Source organism: Ruditapes philippinarum, unplaced genomic scaffold, assembly GCF_026571515.1.
Source record: "Ruditapes philippinarum isolate M1 unplaced genomic scaffold, ASM2657151v2 ctg1919_1_1_1_1, whole genome shotgun sequence".
In the NCBI taxonomy this organism is placed as follows: Eukaryota; Metazoa; Mollusca; class Bivalvia; order Venerida; family Veneridae; genus Ruditapes; species Ruditapes philippinarum.
Window position 1 is genome coordinate 68,504 of NW_026863336.1, and position 23,916 is coordinate 92,419.

Sequence of the window (23,916 nt, forward strand, 5' to 3'; positions counted from 1 at the left end):
GGTGTTTTGAACTTAAAGCAGCACCAGTGGTCAAAACCCCCTTACCTGTTGATGCTTAGACTCCAGTAATTTGATCCCATTAATTTAGTGGTTTCTTACAATCGCGCACGGATAAACAGTGGCTGCAATTCCGAGACCTCAAGCCTTAAAGGCAAAGTCCCATCAAAGAGGAGGACTTTTTCCCCATCTAAACCAGCAAAATGCAACAATTATATGTAATGACAGAGCAAATGTCAACATAGACAATTTTTTCATTGTCTATAATGGGAAATTCTTCTGTTTCTAATAAAATACATTTCAGTAACCCTTGGTAACAGGGATAAAATTGCTGAAAAACTTTGATGAATGATCATTCAGACATATTAATCATTGCTGTCTAGATTGATCAGAACTATAATGGCAGTAAGTTGAATTGACAATTAAATAAACCATTGTCATATCATATAAAATAAATATGATCAATAAATATTGCACAGTCTCTATTATTAAACAATCGGGAATAGATGTTATCCGGAACTCGGCAAATGTGGGTTTTTCCCCAGCTAATCTGAAGGTACAAACAAAGTTTACCGTTATGGTTTCACTTGCACTACCGCACTTGCACTACCGGTCACAACAGATAAGTCAACCTATGGCACTTATTTTCGAAACTGTAACAGTTTTTTTTTACTGTAAAAGTTTGTTTGTACCTACGGATAAGCTGGGAAAAAAACGAAATATTTTTAATTCCAGAAGACTATTTGACAATAAAACAAGAATTTTCTTTCCCGCATATATAACTAATGTTTCTGTAGTTCCACATAAGCTCTAAAAGTTCATCTGGCATGAGGGAGGGGGGTCGGGGGGAAGGGGGTGCCAGAAGAGTTGAGTGCTCCTAAACTATGTCTTTTTGATGCATTCAATAATAATAACGTAAGATGACATCATTTTGTTGTTAATGAATAATTGTAAATTCATACGCTAGTTCGTAGTTTCTTGTCTTGTTATAATATGTGCCAGGTTTTAGGCAGATAATCACAAATAATTCAAAGTGTTTTAAGTGAAATTGAAATTTAGGAAAATAATGTTCCCGAAGTTTCATGTACTAATTGCGAATTACAAATCATAAGAATTTTTTTCCTTTCTTGGGGTTTAATTTCTGTATTCAGTGTAAGCAGATAAGTGTTTTGCATTTTAATGTTTCAAGGTTGCTAAAATAAAAGGCTCTTAAAACACACCATCTAAGATGTTTCTGCACAATTGCCGATTATTTGATCATAAGAACACTTTCATACAGACATTTCATCTTAAATCTTCTTACTCAATTACCTCAAATTTCTTCTTTTAAGATTTGGAGAAATTTTCTTCATTATTTTTGGGTTATCTCAATCAACATTTCACTATTACAACTTTTTGAATCCTATCTCTGACAAAAATTGATCCAACTTGAACAATGGAATCCTATTTTTCAAGGAAAACTTTTTAGAAACCATGTATTAGACATAATTACAGTTTAAGATCCTCAGAATTCCTTGGGGATCTATTTATCATGATCGTGAAATAGTGGTAACACCTACTTTTGCTGTCTTTAACTGACATTTATGAGGCAGCAGTCTACAATTCCATATATCACAAGAGCAGCTGCAAAATATAGCCATAGAAGAAACGAAAAAAAAAATGAAATTGTCCCGAAAACTTAACAATATACAATCTCGCTCATTTCCAACAATAAGCAATGCCCTTCAAGTTCAATATAGAGACTTGAAGAGGCCGAGTAAAAAGCAATAAGATTTTCCTCTTTTTTGGCAGATACATGATCACTGTTAAAGCGGACAAACTCCAGCAGAGTTAAAGCAGCTTTCAGCTTTTCTGAATGTTAAATACATGTATGTTATTTTTAGATAAATCGTTTCTTATAATATTGTCTAATCAAAAGATGAAATTTAATGACAATAAAGTAAGGAAATGCCTTGATACCTCAAATCTACTGGACCACTCTCTATATTTAAATTAGTAAAGCGGCCAATTTGTTTTTGGATCTTCTATTTTTAGAAACGAAAATCACTGACAGTTACAGGATGCCATTTTGAAGAATGCTTAACAGTGGTACGATGCATTTTTCCAAGATAAAATTACTGAAATACTTGGTTTGACACAACACAGAATTATTTTTCAAATAGAAAATAAAAGCTGAAGGCCGCTTTAAGTAAATTGTCAAAAAAATCAAACATATGAAAGCCTTAAGGCCATATTGAGAATTCCAGCTTTGCTCATTTTATAGAAAAAAAAAGCTTTGGTGACTTTCAGCGCATTATTTCAGGCTCCTAAAAGAAAACTAGTGACTTTTTCAAAAGCTATAAGCTCAATTTTTTTCTCTTATAAAACATTTCAATGTAATATCCTCGATTTTGTATGAAACAAAGTCAATACATTTAAGATGATTTTACCATGAAATAATTCAAGGTACTAAACTAGAATTTTTTTCATGGAGCATTTTTATAGAGTACAACTCAAAATCGATAATTTTCATAAAATGTCAAAAATTCACATACAATTTTACAGGAACACGTGACCTGTCAAAAGGACATCTACTTAAAACTAAACGTTACCTTATTTTGTTAATTTACTTATTTCATGGCATTGAGAACAAAAGATGGTCAGGAAAAAAAATATGCAGACGGCATTAAAAATCAATACATAATATCATAATGTTATGCACAGAACACTGGTATGACAGTGAAATATAGATAAATAATTCTCTATTTTGTTTGAATCGTTGATAAACTCGATATTTGTCGTCAGATACTGATACAGCATCAACATGCTAAATGGACCGAATTAATGAAAACTAGTTTTCTTCCTAAAAAATGTGGCTGTTAATTGTACATATTTAAAAATGGTTTTAATTCAATAATACTAAACAGTTTATACATATAGTAATACGTACATAAAATTTGACAGACAACTTGTGAAACACCAAATTGAACTATCAATTTTTTCGCGCTGTTAAAGAAATTATCGCTGTATATACAGTTCACAGACAAAATATTTGATTTTCTGGGTCGGTCATGTTTGAATAGATATACAACAAACATACAGATTCTCAATTCTCCCGAAGTCTGATGGGGTAGCCCTATCAATAATTCATACTCCCCGTGAATGATGAACTTAATTTCACCTAGAAACTTTCTTTCCTGTTCTTCTCATCAACGCTTTCTTTTTTTGCGTATGCTCATTTCGATGGTGCCGTAGTTAGCTTTTTCGATTGATTAAAAAATTATACACACTTAGACGCCAGGAAAATAAATAACATCAATAAGTTAACTGTTTTGGAGAAATTTACCGTAAAGGCCATGAAAATACATATTTTCTATTTTCACTAATATATATTTGCGCTCTGAGTGAATAACGTTCACATGTCATATGGTTGGCATGCAAGGCTTTATTATTATTAAATTTTGCAAGTATTCTGATTTTGAAGTGCCAATATTGGTTTATATAAGTATTTGTTAGTTAATTTAGCACTGCTACACCGATATATGTAATTTGGTACTGCTGTACCTTTTAGTTGCAGGGTTGCTTCCCTTGCTTTTCAGTTTGCCATTTAAATCATTAAAAGTTAAATTCAGAATAATGTTGTTTGTTGGAGTTTCCTTCCTTTAACAAAAATTGACGATTCAAAAACGAATGTGAAATAAATAACAAAAACATTTTGTAACTTTTGATACAAAAGTCTTGTGCTAAAAGAAATGTATTTTATCGATTAATTAATTTGAGTTAACGAGAAAATATGCGTTCTGCTAACAACAAAATAAAACAAAAGAAAAACAGTTCTTATTGCTATCAGATATGTATCACAAATATAAATATGATTATGATTGAATACAGTATACTCCATCATTGACATAATCGTAACTATAATAAAGCATCTTACCGAAGAAAAAGCCTTATACCAAGATTTATATATAATATATAATATACAACTCTTACAGGAACAGAAATAAATACGCGAATTCGCACAAAGTTTCTGTTAATGTGCTAAATCAGTTCGAGTTAGACATTCTGCTTTGCAAGTCCTTGGTGTGGCACAGACTTAGTCTTTCAATTATGATTAGACTCAATGCGTTACTTTAAAAGTCATTTCACCTTAATTACAGATTCACTAAGATTATATTATAAGTTTGCATGTATGTAAGTAAGTTAATACTAAGTGCAGAAGCACCAGGACACTCTTAATATTAACGACACTCATAAACTACTTGTTACAAGAAATTAAGACACCTCAAATTTAAACTACTTGACACTCTAAATCAAGAGATACTCATATAAACATAAACAAGTTGATACTATAAATTGCTAGACACTCGTAAACTTGTAAACATTTAAATGACACTCGTATAAACATAAACATTTTGATACTAAAAATTGCAGGACACTCGTATGAAGGTATACATTTCAATACTATAAATTGCAAGACACTCGGAAGATATACTGAAAAACTAAAATATAATTATACAAAATACTTATGAATTCTAATAAGGACATAGTTACACTCAATAGTAAATGCGTTCAAATACAAAATGTTATAATTAACATAATATTACTACCTAAAAGGAGTAATCAACATACTAAAACGGAAATAAACTTTTACCTACGTTCGTCAATAACGATCACTTTATAAAATCAGTTCCGATGGAGTATAAACATCACAGATTTATCTATGAAATTTACTTCCTAAATAAACCGTCACATTAAATACCATGGCACATTCTAACGTAATATCCAGTATAAGTACTGAATATAAAACATGCATCAAAAGCTCGGAAACAGAAAACTTTATGTATTATTCATTGCGTTCTCTCCACAATGACTTAATGAGACTGCCTAAATATTCTTAATTAGTCCCTAGTGAAATGTCGAGTGCATTAGCGTAACAAATTTTATTTCTGTGCCGTTTATTTATGACAATTAAACAAAAACCGTGTAATGAGCAATAGTATAAAAGAAAACCTTTAATGAACTCCAGTCTGCCATTGAGAAATGTTGTTTTTTTCTTATTCAAATTATAGGGACTACATCGTGAATTCCTAATTTCACTAAAGAAAATGCTTACTCGACATTTTCTTGAATACCAAACTCGTCATACTAATATGGTTTAATATAATTAACTCTTAAAGGAACTCCACCTACAACTATAAAATTTGAAAGTCTTCCACACATCAGCTGGAGCTCTTAAAACAAGAAGATATGCGAAAGATATGAAGAAATAAATTGAAAAATCGTATTTTTGTGCTATTCTTAGAAATGTATTGCAACACTTTTCAATTTTGGCCACTTTTCACAATTAGAATAATTATTCTGGGAAAACTGAGCGAGTGAATGATGTGAAGTTTTGCGCACAAGTTATTTGTGTAGACCAGTACATCAAATGGAACATTCATCGCGAAAAAATATTTCCAGTTCCTACAAGTCAAAAAACCTCAGTGGAGTCCCTTTAACTTCCTGGTGGCACATGTAATGCAACCAGTCATTTGAACTGTTTTCTATTCAGTTAGTACATATTTTTTAATTTTTGCTAATAAAGATGAATGATTTGCCATATTTAGAATGGTACAATATAAGGGTATGTAGCTGTATTCATAAATAACATAACAAATTAATTAACTAATAAATTAATTGCAGAACTACTGCATCACTTGCTAGGTTATGTTCTGTACTTTACTTTATTCTTCTCTTTATAAAACACACAAGCATGTAAGTGTCCAGTCAGATTGCATTAGTAGTAAAAGAGTAGTAATCCTGACAAATCTTGAAAACTCTGACACAAATCACTGAACCAGAAAATCTGTAGTTTTTGAGGAAAAGTGACTGGACAAGTTTTGTGACAGACAGATGAAGGGGAAGTGATCCCTATATGTCTGATCCCTATATGTCGCCGCTACCCTATTGTAGGCAACACAAAAATAGTATTTTTCAAATGAAAGAACAAAGCTGAAACTTATACTTATGTCAGTTAAAATTGAATGTAACATTTTTCTATATTGGATTAGAACTTTTAAAACAGATTTGTAACTGCACAAATATTATAACAAAATTAATATACAGCCCCTCATTTACAGATAATTTGCAACCTTAATGTTCTTATTCACCTGCCAATCTATATTTTTCAGATTAAAAAGTTATCTCTTATTCACATGAGAATGTCATGGCCTTGATACAATAGTTTATCATTACCCCCATCAATATTTCTACAATTTCACACTGGTATCTCAATTAAAGACCAACCAGAACTTTCTTATGTTGTATTGATCTTAATATTTCTAAATGCTTATTGTAAATTTTAGAAACTAGAAATAGTCGTCTCCAAGCGATACAGATGACATCACATTCCACTGGTTTGCAAATTTATGGATAAACAGCATGACAGACAAAAGCAAATTTTAATACCATTCCACCCCTCCCCCGTCCCTGGGTGCCCCACCCTCAAAGCAATAATTATTGCTGTTATTTTAAATATCTTGTTTAAATTCAACAGGCTTCACTCACATACCCACACAATCATGTTTTGTATGATTATATTTACAATATATTTTCATGAAACTAAGTTATATCTGTGTGAGGTCACCTGAATAACATTTACATTTTCTGTATATCTCTGTAAAAAAAACTCAATCTTAGTTACTGAGTTAACAATATTCTCAGATCTGAGCTGAGATTATGACTTTAAGAACGTCAATGAAAGCCAGACCTGTACTATGAAAATAAAGTTTCTTATACATGAAATATTAAAAGTTGGTAGCGAAGTTGGTAGTGCCGGGTCTTTAAATCATATATTCTGCTTATCAATATATGCAATCATATTGCCTCTACAGTATCAGAATTTCTGCAAGATAATCAATTCTGTAACCACAGAGTAAAAGCCTTAATTTCCATCAAAATAGATAAATCAATCGTATCTCTTTATCAAGGTCTTTTCATACTTTAACCACCAATTTTATAATCTGCAACTATATGACACAAAATGCCTTAAGAGAGCTATATATATTCTGGAGCTTTTTTAGCTTATTTTTAAAAATATTTCTGAACAATTATTCAAATGTTTCAAAATGAAATAAACATAACCAGAAACCAACACGTCTAAATGTATTTATATCATGAAATATATTACTGAAACCAACACACCCAACAATGTTACACTAAAACTAACACACCCAAATGTATTATACTGAAACCATTTTACACACCCACATGTATTCTACTGAAATCCAACACAGCCAAATGTATTAAACTGAACCCAACGCCCAAATATGTTACACTGAAACCAACACACCCAAATATGTTATACCAAACCCAACACTTCCAAATATGTTATACTGAATCCAACACACCCAAATGTTATACTGAATCCAACACACCCAGATGTTATACTGAATCCAACACACCCAAATGTTATACTGAATCCAACACACCCAGATGTTATACTGAATCCAACACACCCAGATGTTATACTGAATCCAACACACCCAGATGTTATACTGAAACCAACACACCTAAATATGTTATACTGAATCCAACACACCCAGATGTTATACTGAAACCAACACACCCAGATGTTATACTGAATCCAACACACCCAGATGTTATACTGAAACCAACACACCTAAATATGTTATACTGAAACCAACACACCCAGATGTTATACTGAATCCAACACACCTAAATATGTTATACTGAATCCAACACACCCAGATGTTATACTGAAACCAACACACCTAAATATGTTATACTGAATCCAACACACCTAAATATGTTATACTGAATCCAACACACCCAGATGTTATACTGAAACCAAAACACCCAGATGTTATACTGAATCCAACACACCCAGATGTTATACTGAAACCAACACACCTAAATATGTTATACTGAATCCAACACACCTAAATATGTTATACTGAATCCAACACACCCAGATGTTATACTGTAACCAAAACACCCAGATGTTATACTGAATCCAACACACCCAGATGTTATACTGAACCCAACACACCCAGATGTTATACTGAAACCAACACACCTAAATATGTTATACTGAAACCAACACAACCAAATATGTTATACTGAATCCAACACACCGAGATGTTATACTGAATCCAACACACCCAGATGTTATACTGAAACCAACACACCTAAATATGTTATACTGAACCCAACACACCCAAATATGTTATACTGAATCCAACACACCCAGATGTTATACTGAAACCAACACACCCAGATGTTATACTGAATCCAACACACCCAGATGTTATACTGAAACCAACACACCCAGATGGATGTTATACTGAATCCAACACATCCAGATGTTATACTGAAACCAACACACCCAGATGTTATACTGAAACCAACACACCCAGATGTTATACTGAAACCAACACACCTAAATATGTTATACTGAACCCAACACACCCAAATATGTTATACTGAAACCAACACACCCAAATATGTTATACTGAAACCAACACACCCAAATATGTTATACTGAAACCAACACACCCAAATATGTTATACTGAAACCAACACACCAAAATATGTTATACTGAACCCAACACACCTAAATATGTTATACTGAAACCAACACACTTAAATATGTTATACTGAAACCAACACACCTTAATGTGTTAATTACTGAAACAAACACACCCAAAATTAATGTAACCATTCACACCCAAATATGAACCCAGCACATCCAATTAAGTTATACTGAAACAAACACACCCAAAATTTAATGTATTATACTGAAATCAACACATCCAATGTGTTATACTGAAACCAACACATCCAAATGTGTCAAAGAGGAATCAAAGAAACAACAAGAAATGTGTTCCACTGTTGTGTCAGTCTACTGAGAGGCATTAAGGCAAATCTATATGCCCCTCGATCCTCTCTTCTAGTAAAATGGTGCATCATTTTCAGCAGTCATTCAATTGAAACCTATATAATGTTATATAAAGTATTAGATTCTATTTCCTAGTAAATTCAATCCAAATCTGACCCAGACTCAGCTTATCTGGTCTTGTAGGCACCTTAACCTGTCTGGTTAAACAATTTAGTGTCACCTAACCTGTCTAGGTCAACAATTTAGTGTCACCAGACCTAAACAAAAGGTTCTCAACAGACAATCTTTTTCAGATTACAGAAGATATAAGCAAAACTTGATATCTTCCGAAGCCAAACAAGATTTTATCCATTTAGCATTGGTACGAAATCTATCAAAAGGATTTCTTGGCACAGACTGTGTTACAAGCTTTTATGGAATTGACAACTTGTAGGCAGATGGCCAGTCAAGGCATTATCGGAACATTTACACCTTCAGTTGCATTATGAAAACGTAGGACCAAACGTATTTATGAGTCTGAACTTTACTTTGCTACCGCTTTCAACTCAATCAGTCTTTCTCCGGTCTTTAAATTAATGAATAATCAACAAAATGGGAAAAAAGCTTTCAAAATTTTCTGAAATATTCCGATTGGCATATCAATCAACAATAAAAACCAGATTTTAAAATTTCTCAAGAATTTTTTTTAACCATGATTGATTTATATACATTGTTAAAAGCAGCTGTCTATAATGTTCCACAGTAATTTATTGAATATCTTAATTGTATAGTTATTCTGTAATTTAATAGTTCCAGGAAATTGATTATATTATTTAGAATACCTAAAGGTATTATCATTTTTCATCACATCAAACATTACTCTTTTAATTAACTGGGAATGTACAGTACAAAATTTGGTGTATTTTTAAGTAAAGGGAGGTTACAAAATCAAATTAAGTCAGATGTCAATAGTACAAATGGTGCTTTTTAAGCAAAGGGAGGCAACTTAAAAATGTTAATCATTCTATTACTATTATTGCATATTTTAATTGTATCATTAATTTGTAATTCAATAATTCCAGGAAATTGAAAACATTATTTAAAATACCTAGAAGAATTTTTTTTTTTCATCATATCAAATTTTACTCTTTCAATTAACTGGGAATGTACAGTACAAATTTTGCAAAATGATGTAAATAGTGCAAATGGTGATTATTTAGCAAAGGGATGCAACTTAAACTTTAATCATTCTATTACTATTTGTTGGGCTTATTTTCTTTTCCTCTTATTGATATTAAATATACAAATTAATGGAAATAATACATATAGGTACAAAAGTTCCAATTTAGAAACTTATCTTCAGTTTTTGAAAATAACAAAAATGACACAAGTTCGACTTGGTGTCAATGGAGTTCATTGCTTTTGTCAAGTGCAATGATTGACCTGGAAAAAATGTAATTCTAATCATGTATAATTAAAGATACTTGGCAGACCAATTTTCAGTACAAAGCCTAAAATCTGCTTGGATTTGATTCCAATTTATTTCCTGACAAGACCATCACTGGAGAACCAAAGAATCTGGAATGATCTACCAGAAAACTATGCAATATCATGAAAATATTTATCACAACCAAGCGTGCCATAAATACATTGTACAATAGAATATGTTCTGAATTTTTACCACATTTTTAAACTGAAGCCCAGACAGAAAAATAAAAGAATTCAAATTTTGCTTTTTCTTGGGAATGTACTTGTATTCAATTCAATTAGTTTCTCTTAATTTGATTGTACGCTACAATGAATTAGAGAATTTTGTAAGAGTTAAAGCTAGACAAAATGGCCAATCGAACATGATTCCTTTTGTAGACAACAATACAATTAATGATTATTCAAAGACCTCAGTTCCTGAGAACATGAATCAAGTGCATCCAGGCATATTTTACTTGCAGAAGACGCTTTTCTTTTCTGCATCTAATTCTTATTGAATGTTGAATAATCCTTATTGAATTTTAGGAATGTCTACTTCAAAAACTATACATCATGGAAGGTTAGCATTTAGTCTCATATAACAATCCTCTGATCTACTATTTTATTATCTTTTTATGAATCTTTTTACTCTTATAGGAAACCTATAATGCTAATTGCATTAACAAATAATTCAAAATGTACCAGTTCTTGCTGAACAATGATGAAATTATAACTGACAGGTCTGCATTAAATTTTCATTCCCTGGATACATTTTTACCCCTTAAGTAACTATTCTTGTTAAACTTCCTACAAATCAATGGATTGAATCAGAATAAGTTCTTCGACTTAAGCCATAAAAGTTATTGCTTCAAATTTTTTTCCAATCAAAACCACCCCATAATCTGCATCGGTTATAAGTTAAAGTTCCTGTTTCAATTTAAAAATCAATCAAACACAGATAAATCAAATCACAGTATGTCAGTAGCTCTCCGTATTGTAACCGTAATCAATCGTAGTAGTCCTGGTATATCCGTAGCGATCCTTGACAATTTTTGAACATGCACAAAAATTTGCTACGGAAAAATCAACCGTAGCGTATCCCTGCTAGTCCGTATTAAAACGTACCGATACTTACTGGTCCGTACGAAAACCGTACTAGTCCGTACTGATTCGTAGCCCACCAACTTGTCAAGGATTTCGACGGTTTGGTACGGATAACCTACGTTTAAGCTACGGCTTTAATACGGATTAATACGGAAAGGCACGATCGTAATACGTTGTACTACGGAGAAGCAGGGATTAGCACGGTCTTATACGGTTTATTGCGTTGCAACACGGACTTGTACGGTCCACCACTGTTTAGAACGGATGAATTAAGTATCATGTACTTTCCAAGGGTACTACCTTCTTGTTAAAAACAGACATATTTGCGGGAACATTCAATAAATGATAATTGCCATTTACTGGCTGCAATTTTATATTGAAATGGCTCAGAATGCGCAGGCAGTGGTCGAGTTGCTAGATGACATGCATAGAGGTAAAATATATTAATATCGTACTACAATTCTTAAGTAATAGAGTAATAACATTTAATGTTACACATTTTACAAACATTGGATCGTAAAATTTGAGTAAATATGTACATAAAACGAAGTGTCTCATAAGCCTTGGATACTGACCCTTGAGTTATAAGAAGATTAATTAACAAGCTTTTTACATATTTTTAAAACATAAACATTCACGATAATAAATATTATTGTAAAAAAACGGCACATTTTAAAATTAAAAGAGAAGCAGTTTTGATCAACACCTTTTTTAATGATTACTAGTCCATATCTAATCAGGTAAGAGAGGACAGGCAAGATGGTGGACTGGAGATGGGCTTTTACGAAGACCCCTTCATGTTTAGTATGAAGGTCTCATGGCCGAACTTGTTGAGGACCCAGCGTCCTTCAAGAAATTCACTTTTATCGGACCTGATGTGTCTCGGGGGTCAGACGCGATCAGGCCGAATCCTCTCCGCCGAAATCATTAAACTCTGCAATTCGTTTTCCAGGTGTTCTTTTCTTGTGGGGCATTTATGCAAGAGATTGTGGACGGATGTATTAGGTCCGTATAGATCCGTGGCAATTCGTTCTTCTCCGTATCAATTCGTTCTTCTCCGTATCAGACCGTACTTATTCGTACTAACCCGTGCTTATACCGTAGCAGACCGTAGTGTATCCGTAGTGCGTCCGTCCTAATTCGTGTCGCTCCGCATCAAACCGTGTCGGTCCGTAACAATCCGTGTCTCTCCGGTGGATTTTGGTGGTAAATCCGTCGGACTCCGTACTTATACTGTTGTGTGTCCGTACTGGAACCGTAGCGGACTACGGAATTTCACATTTCCGTAGTAATCCGTGAACGATTAGACCGTAGCTCTTCCGTGGCATTATCCGTGAATATGTGACCGGGGCTTAATCAATCTCTGTAACCATTGAAACACTTTCTCCCAAAGATCATTTATGAAGATGAATGGAACAATGTAAGAGTGTAAATCAATATTGTATGGTTAACTGCACCTAACAGAGACATTTCAATTATATATATGACACCCTACGACTTATCATACAGCACTAATAACAACGTGTAATATTATACAATCAATAGGTTTTAAATTATTAGATAAAAGTGTGTCTGCTGAACTCAGTATAGCTGGTTCGATCCTCAGACAAGGCGTTATTTCTCCGTGACAATTAATCTTGGGCATCAAGTCTAATGATCATTTGACTTTCACTGCTGATTAAGAATTTTTTAAATCATTTGTGATAAGTAGTCAGTTACTTTCATAGAATTTAGTTATCTAGAAAAGCCGGTTACATGTATCAACAACAGCGATATGACAAAAAATGTGTGTTAAAATCAGCAAACAAACAAACATAAGATAATAGCATTACTGTATTTCCTGATTTCTTATATGATCAGTCAGACATTCCTCTATTATGACGGATTAACATGGAACAGTCAAATCTTAAATCTTAGTTCTTAAACAAGAGTTGTCAGACCTTTCCTAATGCAAAAGCCTTGCAAAAAATCGTTCAAGTCAACAACCAGTCACAGTGCCAGTATAGGACACAACCAGCCTGCATCTGATATCCTTAGAATTGATAATGAACTGCCCCAAATATGGAAGCTGGACTGTTTAAAAATTCAGCTGGTTGAGAGTTAAAGCAGGAAAACTTGTCATGTGACCTAAATACTTGTGTAGGTGTACTTAACGAAATAAATTCATAAACCGTATCCTTGGGCCATGGAATTCAACAGTAGAACAAACTATAAAATGATATTCAGCAAGAAGTGCAATGATACAACTTTGCAATATTTCTCAACAAAACAACTGCCAGAAGATTATTCAGCCCTGAAGTGTTTTAATCTTACACATCAACTAGCAAGAAATCAGGCACAAAAATGTTTATTTGAAGGAAATATCACAGTCTTCCAACACATAAAACAACCCAAAAATGTTGCTTTTATGAATAATTAAACATGGTAATATCATGTGAAACGAATAACGACATAAGGCGGAAAGTGGGATCACATCTCATCAGATCAATCTGAAAGTTGCGAATGTCATAATTTTATCGGAGATGGATTTCTTACTGAGAAAAACATGCGTGAGCGTCACAAAGAATTTTAAACAATGAATGGGATCCTCAGCCCACGCCACTACACACTGACACACACTTATACATATTTCGTCTAAGTACGCCTTTAATTCTTGCCTGCAGCCGATCCTTAGTCTACTGGGTGGCAAGTGAATATACAAATACAACTAGTGACTGGTCTAACATGCTGTCACTGTTCCCTATTTAGTCAGTACTGATGTTTTCAAATTTTCCCTAAAAATGATGAATGGTTTTGTCCACACTAAAAGATGGACTAGTCCATTTACGATATTTAGAGTGATTAGGGTTAATAATACCATGCCTTTGAAATTATCAACAGGACAGTTCCATTATTTTTTGTAACAAAGCATTAAAAGCAGGACAAATCCATTTGACATAAATTCAGCATTGTAATAGTCATGTCGTTTAAAATAAAGGTCTATATCACTACTTTCTAAAACAATTATATAGAAGTTTATTTATAGCTTTAAGATTAAAATACAGTTTCCTTGAAAGACAAGTTAAGTAGTAAGAAAGTTAAATGGCATTATATCCAAAATTTCGCAACAAAATATACGTTATATTGATTTCCGTCCCAAACATTCGTAATTCCTCAGGAGAACACGAAACTAGCAATCAGACCAACTTCTGGGACCCTAAATCTTTGCCACGTTTCCTGCTTTATCAAATATATTTGACAAGTTCAGCTCCAAAATGAGGAAGTTTTTCCAGTATTCTTTTACAATCCCCATAAGTAATGGTAGCTTTTCTCAGATTTTCTATTTTCTCTACAACAATTCGAAGAATTCTGACGAGAGAACATTGCAATGCATTGAATGATTTTCAATTCATGTAATTGATGACATTACTTCAATAATAAGTTTGAAATATTTAAACCTTTTGCCTTCTAGCGTCAACTAATTCTGGGCATGCGTCCAGTGCAGACCAAGATAAAATTGCACATAAAATGCCGTCTGCACTGTTTGCTATTCAGTAAGTACATATTTGAAAATTTCCCTAAACATTATGAATGGTATTTAATGAATTTGTCCAAATCGAAAGATGAACATGTTCATAAAGATATGTTGCCTAAAAAGGATGAATATGACAGTAAATTGTGAAGAAAGATCTCAAATTTGCAAGTTTGAGACTTTGGGTCAAATGTTGAGAACGGTTATGCCTTTAAAATCTATATGTTGTTAAAAAAGGACTACTTCATTAAACATGTCTTATTATAAGGATAATTGCTTTTTTCAGCCGGACACTGTGTGATTTCTAATTGACTTCCTGTGAAATACACAGAGGAGAACTGAATAAAAGAAGAGTTTTCATTGGTCATTTTAAACCTTTATCTTAATGAAAAACTCCCCAAGAGTGAAAGTTAAGAGTGCCCATTGATCCTGCGAATTGTTAAATACTTGCTCATGGTGCGGGACTGATAAAATATGTAAATAACCTATATTGATATGATTAATCGAACATCGTTTTTTAATTATTTCCTTTCATGAATGATTTTTCAATCAAAGGTTCACAGGTTTATTTCTACAATTCAATTCACTATAATTCAACCTTTAATAATAATTGCAGTATTGAAGTTAAATAATTCAGCGATATGTCCGAAGATGGAGTGTAATAACACAAGCGTTCATGTACATGAGGAAATATTTAGTTTTCATTTCTGTTGTTGATATTACATAACAACAGGGTATTCTTTTTTTCAAGCATTTTAAATTCTACAGGCTTCAAAATTATTAAATTTTTAAATTAGTGCTGCAGTTCCAATATCAATCAATTACGATTCAGAAATAATGCCAAACTGACTTAGAAATGAACACAATACTATCTACCACAACTAAGTACCTTTAAAGTACCTTTTTCAACAATACTTCTTGTTAATCAGATTTTTTTCCCAAATATTTGTGTTATTTTTCATTCCTGTTGTTTTTTTTTCTCTGAAAGTTCAAATTTTCCATGTAAATTATCTAGAACTATTGTCGGAATAAATAAATCTGATCAATAGTTAAAATTGTGAACAGAAAGGAAGTTCAGAAATATAGAAATTCAGTGTTTTTTAGTGTGTGGAAAATGACAAATAAACTCATTTAAAGTTTCTCAGTAAACATATTTATTAAACATGTTAAACTAGTAATTTTTTTTTACAAAATTTCAACAGGGAAAGTGGAGTAAATGTGTGGTTTTCAACCTAGCATGGGTTCAAGTCTTTTCACGAACAAAAAATGACACTGGCCCTGGTAACTTTCAAGAAGTAGACTTAAACAGTGGTTTAAAAAAGATTCCAAGTTATACAGTGTTCAGGCAATAAACACTGTTCCAAGTTTTTTGGCAGCTTTTGGAAATATTTTTAATTGAAATTGGTAAAGAAAAGGTTATTTTGGATTGGGAATGAGGCCTTATATATATAGGCCCCTGGTGATAGTGCAGAATTTCCCCGATATATTTCTAAAACAATACTGCAATACTATGGGCCTTTCATGACAAAGGTTACGTTTTGTTCATAACAAGGTCAACCACAAGTCATGAGACGCGCCACGACAAAACCAGCGGTCTAATCAGGATCCATGCTGTTCGCTTACCAACCCTATTACATATAGAGAAACTGATAGCGAACAGCATGGATCCTGATCAGACTGCGCTGATGCGCAGGCTGGTCTGGATCCATGCTGGTTGCAAACGCACTATGTTGGTTTTGTCGTGATGCGGCTCATATAGTTTTAGATGAAAGTCTAAATATTTTATATTATTTTTCCACTAAAGAAGATGTCAACTTTTTAATTATTTTTTCTTTATGTCTAAAAAGCTGGAAATTGAATGACATCATTTTGTCAATCAGGGTTTTCATGATTTCATAATTTTCTCTTATTATTTCACTTTAAATAATGTCTTTTTAATCTTGATATAATTTCATTTGTAAGAGTTCATTTCGCCAGTTAAACATTTTTTTCTTTCTAAATATCACTAACTGAAAATGAAATAATCTCTAAGCTCTGGCAATCAACGTTTTCAAACTAATTCATCTTGCTTTGGGTTTGAGGCTATAGAAAAAACATATCAACACATCATTTAAAGTGTTGAAACAATTCAATGACAATCCTACAAAAGTAATTTGCACAAATCTTTCAGAAAATCGTCTCAAACCATTTATATTCCTCTTATAATGAATGCAATGGATTTAATTCCATTTTCTGTGAGATTTTTTCAATGCTATTTTCTTTAATTTCATCACGAAAAACACCAAATAGAAACAAGAGGACTATTTCAGCGTAACATAGTTCAAGATTTCCGTTAAAAGCTTCTGCCTTTATAATAATTCCTATCATTATTTTGTAACATTAACATTTCCAAAAAAATAATCATGTTTTTAAGCTATAATTATCCCAGTATCCCAACAGTTTTTGCTCTCATTTTAAGTATGGACTACCATTTTCCCCATGAGAGAATTATTTACTGAAACATTAAAAATTTTAAGAGAAAAAAAAAGAATTCAAAACACAATATAGTTTCTTAGAAAATTTTAATAATCATTTTAGATGAATGTAAAAGTACACTATTATATGATTCTGAAATTATTTCCTTTGTGAGACTTTGCTCTGTTTTGTGTTTAATTTTATAAGTTCAATTAAGATATATCTGGTTTATTACACCTAAAAAAACTGTTAGTCTAATTGCCAATTTATTGGGATAATTGACAGTTTAATAATAATAATACTTGATTTTATTTAATCAAAAAAGGTAATCTTTTCTTTGTGTGTGTATGTGTGCAAGCGCGCGCATGTGTATTTTAATAATAACAAGGAGTATGAATCAAAGGTCCAGCCCCCTTGTGGCTGCATGAGGGGCTGCCTCAAAGAAGCTCCCTTGTGGTTGAGGGGTGACGCCTTAAGGGGACATCAGAATTGCAGCCACTATTTATCCAATCATGATTGTAAGGGGCAAATAAATGAATGCGAATTACTGAAGTCTATGTATCACTTTGCTCTAACACTCAGGTTAGGTGGTTTTGACAACTGGACTGTTGCTGCAAGTTTGTAACACCCAAGGTTAGCCAAAGCCATCTTTCCTCTTTCCTGTTTCGGCACCATTTCATATGAGCAATGATGAGAATCGTTGAGTAAAAGTCCATGCTAGAGTTATTGGTCTTGATCAGTTACCTAAAAATCTTCAACAGGTTAAAATTCTAACACTTATACAGCCAACCTTTAAGCTGTTTAAGGTCCCATTTTTTCATATATTTTTTCATTTCTCAAAAGCTTTTTATTTTTTGTGTCCTTAAAAGATTACTCATTGGCCAATTACCTTTACTACCTTTTGCTTCTGTTTAATTTTGGCAATAAGTAAAAAATATAGTGATATTTTGAATGGATATCTAAATATGAGCCGCGTCACAACAAAACCAACATAATGCGTTTGCGACCAGCATGGATCCAGACCAGCCTGCGCATCCGCGCAGTCTGATCAGGATCCATGCTGTTCGCTATCAGTTTCTCTACTAATGTAATAGGGTTGGTAAATGAACAGCATGGATCCTGATCAGACTGCGCAGGCTGGTCTGGATCCATGCTGGTCGCAAACCCATTATGTTGGTTTTGTCATGACGCGGCTCATATTACTTTGTTTACATTTTGCTACAATGACAAATAATTACACATTCAGCAAAACTTACTTCAGGTGATAAGTATTTTAAATGCTCTATAACCACTATTGAAACCTTAAAAAACTCATGCTTGCCTATTAAGAAGAATTTGATTCTGTGGCATAATGTGCCTTTAAATAATTTTTTTCTCTTACATATAAGTCTATTACAAAATCTTTCTACAAATTACAAACCAAACAATCAATTTCCAATTAAAACTGTAATTAATATAAGTATATAAAATATAAATGATATATAAAAAATAAATGAATATACAACAAACTTACCAGTAAATAATGTAAGTTATGATATAACACCGCTATAAATCCTATAACAGAACAAAATGACCAACACAAATGTCCCTATTTATCTAAAATTACCATCAATAATTACAATATGCCGACAAATTAAGCTACATTAACTCCTAGTAAACGTTGGGAATAAAATAATTTCCTCTACCTACCCTAACTGATAATATCATTATCTTACATTCCATGCCATTCATGGCAGCAATTAAAGCAACAACAACAAAAAACTACTTTTCTCGCCCCTTCGAGCAAATTCTTTCAAACTTCATTACTTGAATAGACATCATTGATTTTGAGAATAAAACTTCTTAATTAACCTCCAGGCTACAGTTGACAAAAGACCAGACAATTTCTCACACATATGTTTGTGTTACATTATGTTGAAATATTTGTGCTCTATTTACCAATTGTTTCTGAAAGAAAACAGTAGGGATCTATCTATGCAGTGGTATTTAAAGAAAATAGTCTAATGGTTAACAATGGAATGTGAAAATTCTTTTGTGTTTTAGAGAGCCCTTGATAAAAACATTGCTTTCTTTGACATTATGTAATGTAATTGTTATACAATTATAAAGAAAAAATCCCAATTTTGTTTTTTGATGAAATCTTTATTTTTTTCTGTGATTTTGATGAAATCTTTAATTTTTTTCTGCAATTTTGATCAAATCATTATTTTTTTCCACAATTTTGATGAAATCTTTATTTTCTGCAATTTTAAAGTAATCTATATTTTTCTGTTATTTTGAAGAAATCTTGATTATTTTTCCGCAATTTTGATAAAATCTTTATTTTCTTGAATTTATGAAACTAAAAATTCTTTTTTAATAATCCAAAAAAAAAAATCAAACTTTACAACCTGTCTCCCTTTTATTAAAATTATCAAAATATGCAGCATTTTGAAATATACATTATTTTTGGCTTGCAACAGTTTCTCATTTAAATACTATACATACATTGTACTTGCACACTTCAGTATTGCTACATAATTATTTGGACTATAGTTAAATTAATAACAATGGAAATAAATCTCATACATTTTTCCTTCTAACTAATGCTGCCCTCACACATAAACCACGACCTTACTGCGACCTGAAAACTAGTAAAATAGCATTTTTCTTTCGAAAATCGTTGGTTTTCTTTCAAATTTCCAAATTTCTCTCGCAGACGGTCCGGGGCTCTGCAGTCTTGTGTTAAGTACGTTTTCTCTATGTCCTCAATACGACCCTTCTACGTCCATGGCGTTTCCACAGCGACTGTATTGCGTCCCCAAGGCGACCCCACGGCGATCATCGGCGACCCAGCTGCGACTGTGCTATGTTCTCTGCGTCCTTACGGCGACTCTACGACGACTATTGCGTTTGTCCGGCGACTGTCCTGCGACTGTACGACGACCCTACTACGTTCTTGCTACGTCTATAAAAAAAAATACTTTTTACCAGTAAATTTCATTCTGAGTCTGACCTTCAACGAGTGAAGACGTATATTTAATTAGTATTAAGTTAAATCATCCATATTATTCCAAAGATGAGAGGCGGACGAGGCAAAAGAGCGAGGGTCTCTAAAGTGCTACAAGTTGACCCAGTCGCCGCTTCAGATATGCAGTTTGGTAGTGGTTCACAGTGTGTAGAAATCGCGGCTTCATCCACTGGCGGAGACGCATACAAACAGTCTTCTAGCCTAAGCTCAGGTACAAGACGGCTGTAGTGGCCGAACAGTTCTCTCCGTACTTCCCCTAGCCATGGCCTCACCCAACATCGTCTCCGCCTGGCCCTTCTCCTTTGTCTAAGCACACTTAAAACAAGCTGATGGTCAATATCATGTTGCTCCTGAACAAGAATCATGTATTGAGCCAGTATTACATTATCCATTTTCACACACCGATGTTAAAGCACTGACTGCTGAAAGCGAACTGAAATTCTAGATTTTTAAGCAAAAGTCTAATGAAAATGGTAATCGTACTAGGGTCGCACTAGAAACGCAGTGCAGCCGTACAAAGGTCGCCATAGTCGCAGTACAATCGCCGTAGAGTCGCAATGGACGCAGAAGGGACGCACTAAGGACGTAGTAAGATCGCAGAATTTTTCTTATTTTCTGTTCTAACAGCACTGAAGTCGCACCAAGAACGCCAAGGATGTAGTAAGGACGTGGTAAGGACGCAATAGTCGCAGCAAGGACGCAGTAGCGTCGCCAAAGGTTTCCGAGCAATTTCTTGTAATTTCATCGGTGACTCTACGGCGTCCTTAGTACGAGTGTACTACGTCTATTGCGTTCTTATTGCGTCCTTACTACGATGCTGCTGCGACTATGGCGACTCCACTGCGATCCCACGGCGACCTAACCAGGACTCAGCAAGAACGCAGACTTTCTGCGACTGTTTTGTGCATGTCCAAAATAGTCGCCAACGGTCTGCGACCTTGTGCGTCCTTGGGTTCCTCGCTACGACCTCGCTGCGTCCCTGCTGCGTCCATGGCGACTGTGCTGCGTCCTTGGTCGTAGCAAGGTCGCAGTAAGGACGCAGTAAGGTCGCGAGGTATGTGTGAGGGCAGTATAAGTAGGATTGTTTTTCAATTTCATGTATCACTACATTATAATTATAATCATGTACTAAATGTGACAAAATAAACAAGTTTTTCAATTAAAATATAAATGTGAAAAAAATAAACAAGTTTTTCAAAAAAATGAAAATATCACCATTTTTAAGGCTAAATGGGCCTTTAAATAATTAAATCAATAAAAAACAAAAAAACAAGTACATTGGTTAAACATTTTTAATCCTTTTTAAATTTAAATTGTGTCACTGTAACACACACAGGCCTACAGCAAAGTTAATTTATTATTTATATGCTAATTTATAACGCATACTGACTGTTAATTTCCTTAAATATGAAAAAATTCGACATAAAACTTATGTAAAAGAAATCATAACAAGTACATAATATACTGAAGTAGTGAAGTCAGCACTTTCTGTTATAAGCCTAGAATATCTTAATAATGTTGACTTATTTGTTTGTTTGTATGATTGGGTTTTATGTCACGCCGACACGAATCCCGGACAATCCCCCTCCCGGACGATTCCCCTTCCATATTATTTTCACAACCCGGACATTTCCCCTCTCGTTATTTTAATAGGGTGGACTTTTCCCCTCCCGTTAATTTTATAGGACGGACAATTCCCCTCCCGTTATTTTAGCAGAGCGGACAATTCCCCTCCCGTTTTTTCACAGAGCGAAACGTGACATTATACGGCCCTAAATCATAGCCGCCACTGCGTATAAAAAAATCTTTAACCATTCTTATTAAAGATAACAGTTTTTACTCTTAACAACAAATTGTTAAAGATCGGAACTTTTAAGAATCATTATTTCACAAAAGTGACATTATACCGCCTTTAATCTATAATAATAATAATAAAAAAAAAATAAAAAAATTTGACATTGCCGCCGCTGCTTAAGATAAACAAACTGTCAATAAAAAAATCTTTAATCAATGCTGCCCTTAATTAAACATGTCCTTGATTGCAAAACCAATTATTTATAATTATTTTACCGCTGCAGAAATGTATTGACGAAATAAAGATTATCTTAACAAAAAAAATGCGTTTTGTTTTGTTTATATTCATGTCAATATAGAAAAGCAAAATGTATTTAAAGTCAATTGAAAATACCTTTCAAATAAACAATATTATAACGTATGTATGTTCAACAGCCATGGGAGGGAAATTGTCCGCTCTGACAACAGCCGGAGGGGAATTGTCCGCTCTGCTAAAATAACGGGAGGGGAATTGTCCGTCCTATAAAATTAACGGGAGGGGAATTGTCCGCCGTAAAAAAATAACTGGAGGGGAAATGTCCGGGTTATGAAAAAACATTCAAATTAACTGGGAGGGGAATCGTCCGGCAGGGGAATTGTCCGGATACCCGCCGACACAGTATATGTCATATGGCGACATTCCAGCTATACTGGTGGAAAAGACCTCAGATGCACTTCTGTGCATTATTTCAGGCACGAACAGGCACCTGAGTAGAATGACCGACATTCCGTAAGCTAGCTGGATAGCTTCCTCAAAGTCCCTGTCAGAGATTAGAACCCACAGCGATGAGGGTCAGGTGGTTTGGACCACTCGGCCACAGACTCTCCAATATAGACTTAAAAGAATTTATAACCAAATATAAATGCACTGACTGTGTTTTTAGTTTCAATTTAATTATAAATTTATATGACTATAATTATGCAATTCTTTATAAATCATTTCATTTTTTTCATTCTCAGAATGTGACTTTTTCAACATACGTTTAATTTAATCAAATATATACATTGTAAAACTGAAAAATGAGATCTGCCAACTCACAATTGCCTAAGTGAATTTTTCTACAGTAATTTTTTCAAGAAATTGTTTTGCTGAACCTTACAGACAAATTCAAAACTCATTAATTTCATCTTTATAAGGTTTCCAATCCACTATTGAATAAAAGTTATGTTCCAAGGAAATTGCAGTCTTGGGCAAAAATTACAGAACATTATTCCAATAAATTTCATAGCAAATCTTAATCAAACAGTCTTGAATAATTTTTTAAAATTTCATTCGGAACTTCCCATATACAACCATTAACGATTATTGAACCCAGGAAATTAAATCCATATTAAAAACAATGAAGGCTTCATGGAATCTCAACGAAAGAAAACAGGAAACAATTTGAAGGTAATAAAATGGCATAAGAAAGTACCTGCCAGGTGCCATTACTCATTTAAGTCACCTGTAATTCTGCTATAAACACAAAAGCTGTCCTGTTTGCTCAATAGGTAGAGACTGTTGGACTGTAAATCGGACAACCCGGGTTCGATTCCCGGATGGTGCAGGTCACTTTCATTGTGATTGATTATGAAATCATTTCTACAGTCATTCACACTGTACCAGAGACTGCTCTGGCATGTACAGAAATTTCAGTTCCTTGCAAAAGTGAAGGCAACGTTAAATAACTGGTAAACTGA

The 23,916-nt window shown here is 33.5% G+C and overlaps 1 protein-coding gene across 7 annotated transcripts in view; it reads right to left on the minus strand.

Annotated features, from left to right (window-relative positions):
• The window catches only part of LOC132721862 (neuronal calcium sensor 2-like), a 150,018-nt gene that overhangs the window by 29,345 nt on the left and 96,757 nt on the right, over window positions 1-23,916 (minus strand). The window contains exon 1 of one of the 7 annotated variants that reach the window (XM_060706238.1): window positions 19,079-19,186. The exons of 5 other annotated variants lie outside the window; for them this stretch is intronic. The gene's annotated coding sequence lies outside the window, so the exon portion shown is untranslated. Of the gene's footprint in view, window positions 1-18,906; window positions 19,042-19,078; window positions 19,187-23,916 lie in introns of those variants that run through there. One more of the 7 variants, XM_060706237.1, reaches the window with a different exon arrangement.